Genomic DNA, 13,624 nt, shown 5'->3' on the forward strand with positions numbered 1-13,624 from the left:
AAAGATGAAATCACACAATAGACGCACGATTTTATGAGTAAAACCGAGCCAGAACAACCAAGGGGTATTCCCCGCAACACTAAGTCGCTGCTTGGAGCTTCAACAGGTCAAGTTCAAGACTTCCAGAGAGAGGCAGATATTGATAAAAGAAACACTTTTATGGAAGAGACAGGAAACAGACATTGTGAAATGAAATTTGGCATTTTATGTTTCATAGCCCGGCTTGATAGGAAGACAGAAAATCCTCGCAGATGCCAGAAATCAGAGAGGCCAAAACTGACAGTTCAGGAGGAGGAATAGGCCAGCAGCCCATGGGGACACTTGCACAGACACAAGTCTGAGAGGCTGGGGTTTAAATCCCTTCCCAAGGATGGAGTTATTGCTGCAGGCTCCAGTACGCAAGCAGAGAGGGCTTGCTGTAAAGAGCTGACAGCCAGAAAGCAGCTGTCTGACAATGAATGAGGTCTTGGAAAATTCAGTTCAGGACTCAACACAGGAGTGCTCTGGACTCCTGCAATATGTGCACGTCCAAAACAAAACGTAAAAGTTAGCACCTTAGAATTCCATACCCAGCTAAACTGCCACACGAGAGGAAGTGTGAAATTCGCATCTTCTCGCTCAGACACATTTGACTGAGAGGGCTTGGGCCCCCAGGGAATTGCTCAGGGAATAAAGGATGTACTTCAACAAGAAGGAAACATAAATCTATATAAAGAAATGAACACAAGAGGGAGTGAGAAATCTGTAAACCATGTGAAATCTGAGACTGGTTCTTTTTTTAAAGGTTTACTTATTTATTTGAAAGTCAGAGCTTGAGGGAGAGGGAGGGACAGAGAGAGGGAGAGAGATGGAGGGAGGGAGAAAGAGAGAGAATCTTCCAACCGCTGGTTTACTCCCCACATGGCTGTAACTATTGGGGCAGAGCCAGGCTGAAACCAGGAGATTCATCCAGGTCTCCCACATGGCTGTCAGGGGCCAAAGCACTTGAGCCATCGTCCACTGCTTTCCCAGGCCATCAGCAGGGAGCTGGATTGGAAGTAGAACAGCTGGGGCTCAAATCAGCATCCACCCGGGATGCCAGTGTTGCAGGTTACAGCTTTACCTGCTATGCCACAACACCAACGCTGAGCCTGACTCTAAGTAATAAAGCAGAATTTAAAAGTAGACAAACACAGGGATGATGAAGGGAGGGTAGAGTTATTTTTTTTTAAGATTTACTTATTTATTTGAAAGTCAGAGTTACACAGAGAGAGGAGAGGCAGAGAGAGAGAGAGAGGGCTTTCATCCGATGGTTCACTCCCCAGTTGGCTGCAATGGCCAGAGCTACACTGACCTGAAGCCAGGAGCTAGGACCCAGGAGCTTTTTCTGGGTCTCCCACATGGGTGCAGGGGCCCAAGGACTTGGGTCATCTTCTACTACTTTTCCAGGCCATAGCAGAGAGCTGGATTGGAAATGGAGCAGCCGGGTCTCGAACTGGCGCCCATATGGGATGCCAGCGCTTCAGGCCACGTTGTTAACCCACTGTGCCACAGTGCCAGCCCCTAGGGGAGGGTGGAGCTTGAAGGGAAACGTGTGTCCTAGGGTTTTGTTTGATCAGAAGGACAAAGCCAGTTGAGAGCTGTGGTGAGCCAGTCCACTCCAGGGGCTCCCGCAGGAAGTGGTCAGTGGTCCAGTGTGGCCCAGGGAGATCATGGGACAGGGAATCATCGGCGAGAAGGCTGAGGCAGCAGGATGACGCCCTGCACCAGGAAATGTGGCTGCCAGGCTACAGAGTCCAGCCTCCGTCCGGGGTCTGCAGGTGGTTGCTGGGGGTTTCCAAGCAGGAAGTTGACCAGCGTGGTGAGAGCGGTCGCCTCAGAAGATCACTCGGAGGAAGGTGGCTCGGCACACTCGGCAGCCTTCTCTACGGCTCACCCCCTTGCCGTGGGAGTGCAGTGAGGACAAGCCCTGCACAGGTCCTGCCTTCTAGGATACGAGTGCTCGGCGGGAGGGTGTTCAGAGCCCTCTCCCCTTAAGTGCACACGGCACGTTGTGCACTGAACGTGTTTTAGACAAATAGGTTTTTATAGAAAACAGAGTCCCTGTCCCCACCCTGGGTCCCCATCACAGGCATCCTGCACTTGTCATGGCTGAGGAGCCGACAACACCACGCGGTGACTCGCTGGAGCCACACCAAGAGGTGTGGTTTGTCCTATGGGATTGCGTGAACATGGCAGCTCACGGCCGCACCCTCACGGCATCGCACGGAGCGGGGGCTCCTCTGCTCCACGGCTCCTCCCTCTGCTCCCTGGGCCTCCCTGTCCCAGCAGCGTGGTCTCTTCCAGAATCCCACAGAACGCACCTGTCGCCTTTGCAGGTCGGCGTCTTTCACCAGCCCTCACTACTCATGGTGCCCCAGCCCGGCAGCGCTTACCGACGTGGTGACTCAGGCCCCAGGCAAAGCCGTTCTGCCACAGTCCGCACTTAGTGGGGTTCACAGGCTGGGGCCTGCCACACGAGCCAGGGAGGGCTGTGCTCACAGGAGGCAGGGGTCTCCGGCCAGTGATCTGACAAAGGAGGACTTCCTGGCCTGGGGGCTACCCAGCTGCCCTTGCTCCACTGTGGGACAGACAGGTGTGGTGCAGAACGGGTCCCTTCAGGGACTGTCCACCCTCTAGAGCCCTGCTGTCCACTACGGTAGCCACAAACCATGTCCAACTATTTAAATTCAAATTAAATAAAATGTAGAGATCACTTCCTAAGCTTCGCCTGTCATATCGCAAGGGTTCGACAGCCCGAGCTGTGGCTGGTGCTCACCACACCACACAGCACACACAGGGCGCCTCTCTCCCTGCAGACGCTTCTCTTGCACAGTCGTGCTTTAGAGGGAGAAGAAGAGACCGAAGGAGAGGAGAGTCTGGAACTGAGAGCTCACTCTGCACAGGGTGCTCGGGAGTGGGGCGGTCAGCTCAGCCTCCTGAGGACAGGCTGTCAGCCACCTGTCTTCCTGCACCCTCCAGGGCTTGCTCATTCCCAGCAGGGTTCTAGGAATGCCCATTGCAGAGTCAGGAGCAGAACTGTGGCCACGAGTGCCTTGGCCAAGGACGAGCGGGAAAGAGTCCACTTGTGAGCTGCTGCAGGAGCTCGGCAGTATGCTGGGCAGGGAGGAAGGGATCTACATCTCACAAAATCTTCTTCAGGAATACGACTGGACGTAATGTCATTCTGACTACGGGTATTCCTTTACATACCCACTATATGGCATTAGGGCATCCACCTGTACAACCATCCATCCATCTACCTGTCCATCTCCTACCCACCCATCTGTCTACCCATCCACCTACCTGTGCATTCATCCATTCATTTGTCATCTATCCAACCACCTGTCCATCATCCATCCACCCACCCCCTGCCCATTACCCACCCATCTGTGCCTCCGCCCACTTGTGCATCGTCTGTCTGCCCACCTGCCCACCACTCATCTGTCTACTTGCCCATCATCCACTTCTGTACCCATACACCTGTGCATCACCCATCCACGCACATGCATCATTCACCCATCCACTTATCTGCCATCCAGTTGTCCTTCCATTCAACCAGGATTGACTAGAAGCCTATCTGGCACCAGACTGTGCCAGGTGATGGCAAGTTCTTGACTCACAAGGGAGCTGACATTCTAACCGCGGAGACTAACAGCGAACATGGCAACAAATGCACACGAGATGACTGGAAACAGCCGTGAGTCCTATGCTCTGTGTATAACACCGGCATGAGCTTTGCTGGAGGCATAAGGTTTGGTGGGAAATACGTGATCTATGCTGGTCGGAGGTGACCTCACATTGGAGCTGCAACCTGCAGGGTGAGAGGGAGCCAGCCATGGGAAGACCTGAGGGTAGAGTGACCAAGCAGATCTCCGGGCCCTGAGATCAGAAGGAGCCTGCGATGCCCAAGGCCATGTCAAGGATGGGAGTGAAGTCATGGAGGGTCCCTTGGCCTTGGCCATGCGGCGCAGACTGGATTTTATTTCTAGGGCAAGGGGGAAAGGGGATTGGTGAGCAGGGGAGTCAGATCTTGCCTTCTGGTCATGACAGAGGAACTCAGGTCAGACCAGCCCTCCTGCCCCAACAGAAAGCAGATTCAGTTCCGGAGACAGCAGCGTTCAGGCAGTGGACAGATGCAGAATGGGGCTGCTACTCTCAAGAGCCCAGACGCTCCCAAGAGGGGTCTGCCAGGCCCACCGCCTGGGACCATTGCCTGGGCACTGTGCCAAGGCCTGGAGTTGAAGTGAGCATCTCCCCAAGCAGAGCAGGAGTGCCAGAGTGCGGGCAGTTGAGAGAGCCGAGTCCAGGCGGGGGTGCCAGCAAGAGGAGCCAGGCACCGGGGGTGGGCCGAGGTCCGTGTGGCGGGCCCTGTGCAAGGCTGGGGCTGAGGGCTGCACTGCAGACACCCAGGATGAGGCCACCCAAGGCTCACCCGAGCATGGGACAGGAACACTAGGGGCTGGCCACTGGAGGGGACGAGCGACAGCGCGGCATGGGGCCCCATCCTCCCAGAGTGCAGTGGCCTGCTGGACACCAAGGTTTCTCACGCGGCAACTTAGGAGCAGCGACCATTCCCAAGGGCAGAGTTCTCTCCCTCAGTGGCCCAGACACATGGGCTCGGTCACTGTTTGCTGAGGACCCCATCTTGGGCCCTGCAGGATGCTGGCCAGCACCCCTGGCCGTTACCCGATGGACACCAGGAGCATCTTCCATTGAGGAAACCGAAAGCTGCCAGGATCCTGTCAAGTGCTTCCTGGAAGGAGGAGTTTTCTTAACCGAGAGTCCCAGATCCTCAGTCAGACCAACTCCACCTCCACCCCAACCGAGCTGAGCCCTACGAATTCAGAGGTCCAGAACCCACGATACTCCCAAATCTGAAAGTCAGTGTGTAAAACGTTGTGGGTTTGGGGGCCAAGTGAGCTTTCTGAGCTCTGGACAGGGACTGCTCAGCCAGGGAAGCCTCTGCAAATATTCCAAAATGCACAGAGATCTGGGGTCTGAGCATCTGTAAAACCTGGCATCAGGACCTGACGGGACCCAGAGGGCAGACGGAGCTTGGAGTCCCATCGAGGCAGTGGGGCCCGGAAACCAGCTGGGGGTTTCCAAAGCTCTGCACTACGCTGAGCCTGCACAAGTTCAAGGTGACCAACCAGTAATGTAACCACCCACTGAAATAAAACCAACACTCTCCAGAGGAAGCTAACAGAATCCAGAGCATGAACAAGGAATCCACAACATGCAGTATTCTGTCAAAAACCTGCAGACGTGCAAAGAAATGGGAAATGTAATCCATTCTATAAAACAGAAAAGGTGCCGGCGCCGTGGCTCACTTGGTGAATCCTCCTTGCGGCACCGGCATCCCATATGGGTGCCGGGTTCTAGTCCCGGTTGCCCCTCTTCCAGTCCAGCTCTCTGCTGTGGCCCGGGAGTGCAGTGGAGAATGGCTCAATTGCTTGGGCCCTGCACCCGCATGGGAGACCAGGAGGAAGCACCTGGCTCCTGGCTTCAGATCGGTGCAGCACCGGCCGTTGTGGCCATTTGGGGAGTGAACCAACAGAAGGAAGACCTTTCTGTCTGGCTCTCTCTCTCACTGTCTAACTCTGCCTGTTAAATTTAAAAAAAAAAAAAAAAAGATGTTGGGTTGAGTCAAGACTTCAAAGGCAGGGCCGGTGCTGTGGTTAAAGCCCTGGCCTGCAGTGCCGGCATCCCATATGGACGCCGGTTTGAGACCTGGCTGCTCTACTTCTGATCTGGCTCTCTGCTATGGCCTGGGAAAACAGTAGAAAATGGCCCAAGTGCTTGGACCCCTGCACCCACGTGGGAGACCCGGAAGAAGCTCCCGGCTCCTGGCTTGGGATAAGCTCAGTTGTGGCTGTTGCAGCCATTTGGGAAGAGAACCAGCAGATAGAAGACCTCTCTCTCTCTGGCTCTACCTCCCTCTGTAACTGTCTTTCAAATAAACAAAATAAATCTTTCAAAAATAAGATTTCAAGGAAGTTGCTGTAAAGACATTTAAAGAGTCAAAAAGTTCATAGGAGGCAAACCCTGTATTATGAAAAAAAAGTGCATCGATTTCCAAAGTCTTTTGGCACCAAAACAAACTTATCTTTTAATTCGTTTTCCACAAACTCTCGCAAGTATACTCCCACATTCAAAGAGCAATGCCAGGAAGCTGCACGACTGGGATCTGTGCTTAGCAGCGCCTGGGCCTTCTGTCGAGGATGGGACTGATGGTGAGCAGGAGGAGGGGGCGGGGGCTCCTGGGGCCGCTCCACCAGCCCGAGCAGGCTGCACTTAATCTACTGGGTTCTGTCCTGACGTATGCTCCGAGTGCGGCACTGGAGAATTCGAGCAGAGAAGTCATCAGAGAGTGAGTGGGCGGTTCAACAGGAAGAGCTGGTGAACAGAGGGTCACCTCCAGCAGGGGTGAGGAGTCGTCCTGTCCCAGGAAGGGCCCATCAGAGGCGGGCCAGCTACCGCAGGGGCCCCTGAGGCTAAAATCCGAGGACTCCTGGGTTGGTCTAGGATGCTCACAGCCCCGAGAGGCAGGTCTGCCAGTGTGGGCTGGGCAGAGAGGCAGGAAGGAGCCAGGACACCAGCCCCACGGAGAACATCAGCTAGGTCTCGGTGCTGGCTCTGGCCTCTCAGAGCCTCGGGCCCCCAATCTGGGAAACTGGTAAGAGCCAGTTTTTCAAACTCTCGTGAGCTAGGAGATGGGGCACGTTAGTCCCTCGGGCTTCAGGGAGGGGGGATGCCAAGGAACAGCAGCCAGGAGCGCGGCTTTCACGGGTGCCCCATGCAGACTTCGGGACGTGCCAATGTGGCAGAGAATGGGGGGTCCCTAGGCCTCGCTGCGTGCACTCCTGCAACAGATACAACCCACTCCCCCGCGAGCGAGGTGGCTTCTGACTGCACAGACAGTATCAGTTACAGAGTATCCAGCTCTCACTGCCTTTCTTAAACTGGGTGCGATGTTAGGTCAGCAACGTGGCTTCAACCCCCTGGGAGAATTTACCCTCGCTTGGGCTGTAAGGAGAACCCCATGAGGTCAGTTCCAAGCCCGGGCCTCCAGTGCCACCTTTGCTGACTTAACTGCCTCCCAAATGATCATCAGCCCCGTGAGGACAAGAGCAGGGTCTGGTCTGGGCCCACGCACTGGACAAGACACCAGTGCTGGTAGAACAGCAACCCTAAGCTAGAATACAGTGTATCCAAAGCACGCCTTCAGGAATCTGGAGCCCCAAGGTGGCACCACCCTCCCACGTGAGTGAGGTTTGCAAGATTTTCAAAAATGTATCAAACGTCCCTCAGGCGATATCTGCACCGGCATCCTGGTTTCAAAGTCCAGGAGCCTGGAGGCCTGCTTTCCTTTGGGTCCCTGATTCCAAACTTCACTCAGAAGCAGAGCACACCGCCACCAGGTGGCAGCAACGCCGCGGTCCCATCTGTCAGGCCCGGCAGGTAGGGGTGTGAACCAGGGGTGCGGAGGGAGGGACTCTCTCAGCTTGGGCATCCTCTTCCCCAGCCAGGGTTTGGACACGGAGGAGGCGGGTGGGGGAGCTGGCACGCCCGCGCCCTGGGAAAGCAGAGCCCGCAGTCCGGATTTGGATCTGTGACAGGCCCTCTGTCCTTGCTCTGAAAACACACACTCGAAACACAATGCAGAGTGAGGGGCAGGAATCTGGGGCAGGGACAATGCGATTTCTCGCAAGATCCCCTCGGCTCCCCAAGGAGTGAAAACACAGAAAATAAAAACCTGAGGGGGAACCAAGCAGGGAGTGAGCACTTGGGAGCGAGCACGGGGCTGCCAGCGAAGCAACGAGAAGTCTGGGAGAAAACCACGGGCCACGGGGGCAGCCCGCGGCGGGGCGCTCGACGAGAAGCCGGACTTACCGGATGTGCAATGACGGCGCTCGGTTCCGGGTTCAAAGCCCCACCCCAGACTGTGCAGCCCGTGCTGGTGAGGTGAGGGGAAGGCCAGGGGGCTCCTGAAGAAGCGTGGGTTCCCGAGACCCCTGCCTCACGGCCACAGCACACAGGGGACAGCCCGAGGCCACAGAGCAGAAAGGACAACCAAGGTCACCTAGCGGTCAGTGATGACAGAGACTCAAATTCCTTTCCCTCCAGAGCAGACCCCAGTACCTGCAAAGCTCTTCTCCAAGGAGCACACCCCGACCGCAAGGCTTGCAATCAACCAGAGAAACCCAGGCCCTGCTGGGCAGCCGCCTTCCCTCTCTTCCTCACTCCTTTCCAAAAGCGTCCCCGCCCCCTGCCCTCATGGCACTTACAGGCTAGAGGTGGAGGAGCATCACTCAGAAGCACCGTGTCTGAGATGCCGAGTGCCAAGGAGAAACGCAGGAGGGGACGACAGGGCGTGCCAGGCATTGGGAAGGGGAGTGAATCCCAGTACAGCCGCCGGGGAGTCCCCACGGGAGCCTTCCTGTGAAATCGCTGCCCCACGAGCCCAGACTGGCCAAGGGGACCCCTCACAGGATGTCCCCCGGTCTGAGGCTCCAGCGGCTGGGGGCTGAAGCTCATCAGAAGGGCTGGTGCCCTTCTAGAAATGTGGGTGATCCAGCGACAGGCACACCTGAGCCCCAGCAATGGGAGGTGTGGTCTGGTCAGGCACGCATGGGGATCAGGGATCAGGCGGAGCCTGCGGGGCTGAGCCAGGCTCCTCAGGGAGGTGGGAGGAAGCACAACTAGTGGGGGACCCTCCTTCCCCTGCAGCCCCAGGCCCCTGACTTCAGGAACTCCAAACGCGTCTGCTGAGAAGCCGGCTCCAGCCACAATGTGCACTCCTCACAGCTATCACTCCAGTGCCAGGACGCAGCCCTCGGCGGCAGGTGCTGTCCAGGGCCAGGTGTGTTAGTGGCCAGCGAGCTCCCAGGGAGGTGAGAGAGGGCAAAGGCCAGCGTGAGTGGATGCAGCCACTTGAGAAGAGCTGACCACCCACAGCCCAGCCCTGGAAGCTGCGGCTCCACAGCTTCCCCAGAGACGAGTTTCCAGCCTTCGTGGGATTCGCAGGCCAGCCACTGGGAGCACCAGTCACGCCCAAGCTGGCCTCTTCGGGGAAAACCAGGTGAGGGGAGGCAGGACTGCCTTTGCCCCCGCCCCGTGGGGGCAGCAGGGTCTCACTCAGCTTGCACACCAAGCACCTGCTGCACCTAGACACACAATCAGACACAGTGGGATGTATGGTGGTGACAACGGCAGCCCACAGGGACTGTCACGGTCCCCAAACTGGTGGAGTCCAGGGATGGGGCAGGGTGGGGGAGGGGTGACCTTTTACCCCCTCCCCCAACTTCACACCCTTACTGCCGAGGGAGCAGGTGGCACAGCCCCCGGGGCCAATGGGCTCAGACCAGGCAGTGACCATGTCCTGAGTCTCATCTGGAAGCCCCACCCGCTGACTCCCTCACCCCCGGAGAGGCGTGGGGACCTGTACGGCCGCTTCTCCATTCCCCAGAGCTGCAGGACATCCGAACTTGACGACCTCATGCTCACCCCAGAGACACAAGGGCCCACCCTCGCAGACCACCCAACAGTCAGGCCTGGAGGCCCCTCCTGGAAACTCTTCTTCGGGGTGCGATTTCAAGTATGGGGGAATCTCAGTCAGGATTAGAATTTGGAAAATTCAAAAACCCGACAGCGTAGACTTTGCTGAGAAGGAGCCAGCACCCACAGGACTTGACCTCTCATTGACCTACGACGAGACAGGGCCAGCTGGCCGCTCTCCCTACTGTCTCTAGCCTTGAGCTCGGGGCTCGGCTGTCTGCAGTGCTAAGGCCAGCCTAGGATGTGGCTGTCATCCAAGCAGAGTGGGGCTCCACCTCCCACGGGCACTAGCTATGCCACGTCCATGTCTGTTGTGATGTGCATTTAACCTTGCCCTTGAAACCCACCTCCCTTAGCACAAGCATGGCATTTATGTATGTACAGGTGTGTACATACTTGAGATGGATTTATATGACGTACGCCAGGAGAAGTCATGGCTCTGGTGTGGTTGATGTCCTGGGGTATTTTTCTAATGCGCATTCAAATAAACACATCATTAAAAAATGAGAAAAAAAAAACTGGGCCTCACTGGGTGCAGTGGCCTGCACTGACCTCCTCTGGGTCATCACACATGATCTTCAGGCCTGTCAGCTGGGGCCGGCAGGTGCACGTGTCATCCTCATTCAGGGGCAGAGGGGACTTGGCCTCCCCAAGGAGGGGAGGAGCCTTCCTTGAGGCCAGGCCTCCAAGGGTGGGAGGCTGGGACAGGAAGCAGCGCCCGCCCTGCAGCTTCTCCATGGCCTGGGCATTCACAGCAGGGCACAGGAACCGGGCCACGTTGGGGATCCCTGTGCAATGCACCCCAGCTTCCCTAAACCCCAGAGTCCATGGAGTTCTGTCTCCCGTTCTCTCCTGGGGTCACTCTCCTTACCCTGCCCCAATCATCAGTCACCTTCTGGGGAACACACACACACACACACACACACACCTTCACACATTTCCGGACCAGCAGTGACAGAGTTAAACACATCACAGCGCACAGATCTGGTCTTCTGGAGATCAGCCCTTCTGACAACCAGCCCTCCCTGAATCCCACCCCCATTCCCTCTCCAGTGCCGCCGGCTGTCTCCACGGCACCTGTCGCCTGAGAGGGGAGGCTTGAAGTGAGCTCAGAAGAAGGAGTGAATGCTGGGGAAGCGAGGTGGGCGAGGAGGGCCTCAGGGGGGGAGGTATTCCCAGCAGAGTAAGAGCTTGTACAAAGACCCAGCGGCAGAAAGGACCTGCATGTTGGAGGCTGGTGTCTGGAATGAACGTGCAGAGAGACGGAGAGATGGGCAGGGGTGCGGCACAGAGCAGGCGCACGGGGCACCAGGCAGCCCCCTCAACTGGATGTGACTCCAAACCCCACAGGCAGCCCTAGAAGGGCCTGGAGCAAACAGGTGGCCGCGAGATCTACACTGCAGGCCGCGTGGCCTGGAGGGTCAAGTAGCATTTCTGGAAGACAGTTGGGGGACTACCACGGGGGCTTCCAAGTGGGAGGTGGTAGTAGTGGCCTGGACTAGGCAGGTGGCGGCAGAGGTGGAGAGCGGCACTGGCAGAGCCGGGTCAGCTGGGGTCAGAGCCCGTCGGCTCTGGCTCACGTGCCTTGGGAGGTGCTTGGGGCAGAGGTCAGCCAACTTTGGGAAGGCCAATCGGTAAATATCGGTGTTCTTGCAGGTGCACAGGAAAGAGCACCCAGCAGGCCGGTGCTGCTCTGGGCGGGTGTCCAGGACTCGGCTCTCATGCTCCTTGCTGTGTGTGGTGCGGGTGCTTTGTGTGCACGGGACCCCGAAGTCCATTCAGATGGACTGCTGCCCAGCCTGCTCCCACAGCACTGGGGCTTATGGGGGAGTCCAGGGGCGTGGCTGACGGCGCAGTCCGAGTGCCAGTTCACCCCCCAAAATGCCCCTGTTAAAGACCTGGACAGTGAGCCCTGAGCAGCTTACCCAGGCAGGAAACCTGCAGGCAGGCAACTGCAGCTCAGTGATGGCTCCACGAGAAGCCTGCACGCGATTCCTCCAGTCTGCCTGCCGGACTCCTGCCAGGTGTCTGGCTCTCGCTGGCCATGGAAGTAAACTGCGCTCATGGATATGACTGCGTGGAGGCCTGTGGAGTCCTCCCAGGGAGCCGAGTGCACACGGTTTCTGTCTTAGCTAATCCCCTCTGTCTTCGTAGCACTCAGGCTGCCATGGGCAGTGTGTGGGCAAATAACTCAGAAGTGTTCCCGTAAAACTTCATTTGTAAGGACAGGCCGAGGGCTGGGCTTGGTCTCCAGCCTCTAGTTCACTACCCGTGTGCACGGTGCATGGGGAACTCAAGGCATTTCGAAAGCCCTGATCCACTTCAACCTCTTGTGTCCTCAGTGCACAGACTGAGGCCTGCAAGGGGAAAGACAGAAGGGACTTGCCCATGGTCACTCAGGGTTAGCGGCCAAGCAGGAGGGCCCACGTGCCAGCTCCCAGGCTGGGACGCCCACTCCCACTCCGCAGAACAGCCGTGCAGGGAAGTACTGGTCCAGCAGCGAAGGCTGGAGACTGGCATGACCAGTGCAGAAGGGCTGGCAGGCAGCTGTCAGCCTCACGTGTGCATGAGTGTGCGTGTGTGCATGAGCGTGTTTGTGTGTGTGTGTGTGTGTGTGTGTGTGTGTGTGTCTGTGTAGGGGCCGAAGGTTGCAGATGTCAAGAAGATTTCCCCAAACTTCTCAGAGTTTCAGAACTGGCTCTGAACCTCCTCACGCTATAGGTGCCCAGGCACCACCTGGGGTACCCCTGGGGGCTGCATCCCTAGGTTTTCCGATGATCGGCTGGGTTTAGAAACTCGGTGGGTGTGTGTGTGGGGGGGTGCTCAGCACCTCTTGACGGACCCCTGAGGGCCAGGACACAGAAGTCCAGGAGAAGCAGAGGGAGCCGGCCACCTGTCCTGGGCTGAGGCAGAGAGCGGGGACTGAAGAACACACAGACCAGGGACGCGGGGAGCGGCTTACCAACACTGGCTCTTCAGCTGAGCCGCTGCCGTCAGGGGCTGGAGCCAGCAAGGCGGACGGACAGTCGGGAGCTAATTTCCTTCTTCCTGGGAGATCTGCCTACAACTCAGGATGCGCATCCGGGGCCTGAGCCTCCAGGCCCTGCACACACAGCAATCTGGCACAAACGACCGACCACACTCCCCTCTGCGGTCCGCTCCGCCTGGCCTAACGAGGCCCTTCTGGGTTGCCCAAGTGAGCCCTCCGCGAGCACCTCTGCCCAAGTTCCCACAACAGCCACAGCCTCGGAATTCCTCGCAGCCCTCCAGCTCTATTTGAAGACGACGTGTAGATTCCACGCAGCAAAGGGCGCCCCTTCCTCCACTCAAACCTTTACTGGAAGTGCCTGGGGGCCTGCCAGAGCCGCAGATGCCTGGGCCCTCCCCCAGAGAGCTTCTCTCCATTGGCCTGGGCTGTGCTCTGGGAAGGGGGCTTTCCCAAAGCCCCCCAGGAGCCAGAACCCTCAGTGGAGGAGCGCCTGACGCCAGGCTCCCGGGCTGCCCTGTTCTCAGCCCTGTTTAGCGTTCTCGCAAGCACCGTGTAGCTGCTTCAGGAAGCTTGGGCTCACTATTCAGAACCCACAGCACCTTCCCGAAGGCAGTACAGAGGTAGCCAGTGCCTATTTGCTCTTTGAGCTGCCCCACAAAGACCTCCATCACCAGCAAAGCCCCAGTCCCTTGCAGCGAGACATGTTGCACAGAGCAGAGACCCAGGGTGGGCAAACAAGGCTTGGCACCCACACCAACGCCTGGCTTCAGCGGAACGCCTGCTCAAGAAACCCCCGTCCTGTCCTCAGTGGGAGCCCCGGCACAGCCTGGGAACCCCTCACCTGAAACCCGGAGTCCAAAGTGCTCCAAGTTCCGGAACCTTCTGAGCACTGATACAACAACACGAATGGATAATTTCACACCACGGAACCTCATTCCATGCACAAAACCATTTCAAATGTGACGTGAATTGCCTTCAGGCTAGGTATATAAGAAACAGAAACAGATTCTGCACTTAGACCTGGTCCCACTCCCAGGATATCTCACTGTGGTAAGT

At 57.3% G+C, this 13,624-nt stretch overlaps 1 protein-coding gene across 4 annotated transcripts in view; it reads right to left on the minus strand.

Annotated features, from left to right (window-relative positions):
- SLC6A11 (solute carrier family 6 member 11) overlaps positions 1–13,624 on the minus strand; it is a 111,496-nt gene that overhangs the window by 37,052 nt on the left and 60,820 nt on the right. The gene's annotated exons all lie outside the window — the stretch shown is intronic.

This window comes from Oryctolagus cuniculus, chromosome 10 (genome assembly GCF_051225735.1).
Source record: "Oryctolagus cuniculus isolate XC-2025 breed Fujian yellow rabbit chromosome 10, ASM5122573v1, whole genome shotgun sequence".
NCBI lineage: Eukaryota > Metazoa > Chordata > Mammalia > Lagomorpha > Leporidae > Oryctolagus > Oryctolagus cuniculus.